This window comes from Rhagoletis pomonella, unplaced genomic scaffold (genome assembly GCF_013731165.1).
Source record: "Rhagoletis pomonella isolate Grant_MI unplaced genomic scaffold, Rhpom_1.0 Rhpom_scaffold_00002, whole genome shotgun sequence".
NCBI classification, from domain to species: domain Eukaryota; kingdom Metazoa; phylum Arthropoda; class Insecta; order Diptera; family Tephritidae; genus Rhagoletis; species Rhagoletis pomonella.
Window position 1 is genome coordinate 101,702,059 of NW_023458556.1, and position 4,143 is coordinate 101,706,201.

A 4,143-nucleotide genomic window follows, 5' to 3' on the forward strand; every position below is an offset into this window, starting at 1 on the left:
TTTCTTGTTAATTGTGTGAAATAGCCAGAACTACCGCAATGATGTGACGTCGATGTTTATCGAAAGCATGCTGTGAAACAAACAAACAAATATCTAAATGTTATGCACTAATTTGCTTTAAAAGAACAAGCTTGAAGTTGACTTATTATTTGAGCATTTATATATGTAAATCATTCCAATTATAAAATTGTGACGTAACCTTATTCGAATTGTAATACGCATTTAATTTCACCTTCCGATTCAAATGGATCGCTCTTTGTAAATTTGAATTGGAGATCATTCAATATTATCAAAATCACGCTCCGCCAACTTAATTTTTACATATTTCGTCTTTCTTTCCTTAATTTAATAAAATACTTCTTCCTAGTTACGACTTAATTGCAGCTGCAGCCGAAACTAAATTTTAAGTTGGCACTTAGCCAGAAAAGTCGAAACTAAGGCGACTATGAATAGCTTTAGTTGTAACTTAGGATAGTTTCGACTTAGTAATGAACTAAATATGACTATGAATATGCGCCAATATCTTTAACACAATTTTCAATTGTTTGAAACAATTTTAAAACAAGAAAACTGCAAACAAAAACCACACAAAAAACAAAAATCTGCTGTGTAGTCTGCTTTTGTCTATTCACAATAGCGCGCATTCATAGTCCACTAATAAAGTTGCAACTTAAATTTAAGTACCAACTTAAAATTCACTTCTATTCATAGTCCCATTTCAGACTTCTACTAAGTAGTTTTAACTTAGTTTTACGATATTGCAAAACGAGTGTGAAATTGTATCGATTTTTCTTAACGATATTTTCGAAAAATGACATTTTTAATGAATAATGTCAAGTTTGATCATCCGTTTATGTAATTTTTACTTTCATTGCATGTTTATGCAAAAGAATAAGGTATAAGTTTCGATAAGGTAGGAAGTCGATGTTTATCGAAAGCATGCTGTGAAACATACAAACAAATATCTAAATGTTATGCACTAATTTGCTTTAAAAGAACAAGCTTGAAGTTGACTTATTATTTGAGCATTTATATATGTAAATCATTCCAATTATAAAATTGTGACGTAACCTTATTCGAATTGTAATACGCATTTAATTTCACCTTCCGATTCAAATGGATCGCTCTTTGCAAATTTCAATTGGAGATCATTCAATCTTATCAAAATCACGCTCTGCCAACTTAATTTTTACATATTTCGTCTTTTTTTCCTTAATTTAATAAAACACTTCTTCCTAGATACGACTTAATTGCAGCTGCAGCCGAAACTAAATTTTAAGTTGGCACTTAGCCAGAAAAGTCGAAACTAATTTCGTTTTCTTTTCTCAAAAAAAAGTTCTGCCCCTTTATATGGGAACTCTTTCTTTATGTTGACCTGAAACCTCAGAAAATGTTGCGTTTTTTTATATGAGAATGAAACAGAAATTATACTACTCCATCAAAATTTATTTATAGAACTTAGTAAAGCTGAATTATTCACTTGGCCTGTAAGTCTTTAGTAATTTTAAAGCAAAACACTTATTTCTGATACGGAAAATAATTGTATTTTTACAAGTGTAAATTAAAAATCAACCGTGCAACTCTCAACCTCACGTTTATTTGAGGGCTGAAAAGGCAGCACTTTTGCCGGATCAGAGCGCAACCTGCTGAGAAAGGAACACGACGCCTTGTGAAAGGGTTGAGAAAAGAACATGAAAATTTGACAGCGCTAACACAAGGCAGAATAAGTGCAGACTTTTTCGAGAAAAGAAAACGCTATAAGGCGACTATGAATAGCTTTAGTTGTAACTTATAGCGGAGACAGACAGGCTGAGTTAAGTTGAATTAAGTGGCACAAATGCAGATACGATTTTTACCCCTGACAGACAGCACCATTGTGCATAACAAATTTTCTTCTTCTACCTGCGCATTTAGTTATCAGCTGATTTGACAAAAACTTTGAGCTCAAAATGGAAAGGAGAGAAAAAATACGATTAGCAGCTATTTTGTTTGCAAAAAACAATTACTTATTTAAAAAAAAACTTAACATTCTTCTCTTAAAATTATTCAACAATATGAAAATAATTAATTCATTGGCAAGCATAGACCTTACCACGATGTTTGAAGCTGGGATTGTTACACTTCCTGATATAAGAGAAAGGCAGCTGTGGAAATTGGTAAGCATATCTTTTATTTCCATTAGTACAATAAATATGCGATATTCTTTAAAGGATCGCAGCGGCACATTTTGGGAGCGTGATGTTCCTTTAATGGACGAAAATCGTTTCAAAGAAAATTTTCGACTCAATAGAAATACTTTTCGGAGAATTTGTGAAAAAGTTCGAGGCATCGAAAAGGCGAACGCTCATATGAGGCCATGTATTCCACTTCATAAAAGAGTGGCTATCTCACTATTCGCATTGGGATCTGCAGCGGAGTACAGGACTGTTGCAAGTCTTTTCGGAGTAGGACGCAGTACTGTTGGCGAAATTGTTTTGGATTTTTGCCAAGCAGTATGCGAAAATCTATGATTGCATTAAGTCATATCCTCCAAACCAACACGAAATCAGAAAAGTTGTTGATGGCTTCGCGCAAACTGGGTTTCCTCAATGCTTTGGAGCTGTGGATGGCTGCCACATAGAAGTTCAACCACCAAAAGATGATGCAACAGACTATTACAACTACAAGGGGTGGTATTCAGTGATCTTGCTAGCGAGCTGTGACCACCGGTATATTGAAACCTTTATTAAAATTTCTTTATAACAATTTAATGTAATGCCTAAACTTTTTACAGATCAAAATTTACTTACATAAATATTGGATCTACTGGTAGAAACAACGACTCTTACATTTTCGGAAAGAGTACATTGAAAAGATTCCATGAAACTGCCGATATTTTTACGCAGAATAGCAAATTCATAGGCGGCATCAATGTACCCGTTCTACTAATAGGCGATTCTGCTTTTCGCCTCTCCCGGTATATGATGAAACCGTTTCCATATTCGCCGAATCAGCCGTCTATAGAAAAAAACCTTTAACTACCAACTATCTAGGTGTCGTCGTCTAATCGAAAATGCATTCGGTTAACTTAAAGCACGGTTCAGAAAAATAGGTAGAGGTTTACAAGTCGCCCCAAAAAACATAAATACCATAATTAGAACGTGCTGCATTTTGCACAACTTCTTGAAATTAGAAAACGAATAAGGTTCTATTGGTTGAATGCAAGATTCAAGAGAAGATATTAATGCTAGAAATCAGCCAAGGCACACTACAAGAGTCGGCGAGAATGATGTGAATGCGTCCGCTATTAGAAATGCAATAGCTCGCAGTTTCCGTAAGCAAAAATATTACAAGTTTCCTATAAACATTAATCTATATCCGGAAACAGCAATAAATAAAAGTTTATTTATGTACATTACATTCATTCTTTTATTAATCCACTTTTTTACTATTAACTATCTTTTTCTGTCAATTTTTTCATTAACACTACTTACTAACTATAACAACCTATTAATCTATTAACTATATAATTAAAACAAAATTCAGTCTATACATTTCTGACATTTGGCTTATTTTTAAAGAAATTAATTTTAACATTCACTCGTCTTAATCTTATAACTATAAAATTAAAACAAAATTCAGTCTATTCATTTGACATTTCGCTTATTTTTAAAGAAATTAATTTTAATATTCAGTCGTCTTAATCTAATAACTATAAAATTAAAAGAAAATTCAGTCTATTAATTTGTCATTTCACTTATTTTTAAAGATATTAATTTTAACATGCACTCGTCTTAATAACTGTAACCCACCCTACATTGACAAGTTTTACTAACTATTTTTTATTATTTAATTTAAGTTTTCTTCTATATAGTCTATTTTTAATCAGAAACTGTATAATTCCAAATTTCAAACAGTAGAAAATTTCTGTAAAATTACATCTAAGTTTTGAGCTTTTTATTGTTTCTTAGAAACATTTTTAATATGCAGTCTTATAGCCCGTTGAATTTTAGTAGAATTAAGTGTAAGTGTAAAGTTCTAAAAAATCCCGCTGAATTTCGGCAATTCTTTTTGCTGGCAGCGTAACGTATTTTCCTCCATACAAAGTATGTTTGAAATTTTTTTATATGAAGGAAAATTACCAAAACCGAAAACAAAAAAATT

General features: G+C 32.1%; 1 long non-coding RNA gene across 1 annotated transcript in view; it reads left to right on the top strand.

Moving 5' to 3' along the window:
- The first annotated feature begins 1,768 nt into the window (after nucleotides 1-1,768).
- LOC118734268 overlaps nucleotides 1,769-4,143 on the top strand; it is a 15,076-nt gene continuing 12,701 nt past the window's right edge. The window contains exons 1-3 of the long non-coding RNA XR_004992371.1: nucleotides 1,769-2,156; nucleotides 2,211-2,708; nucleotides 2,774-3,313. This is a non-coding gene — a long non-coding RNA (uncharacterized LOC118734268). The remainder of the gene's footprint in view (nucleotides 2,157-2,210; nucleotides 2,709-2,773; nucleotides 3,314-4,143) is intronic.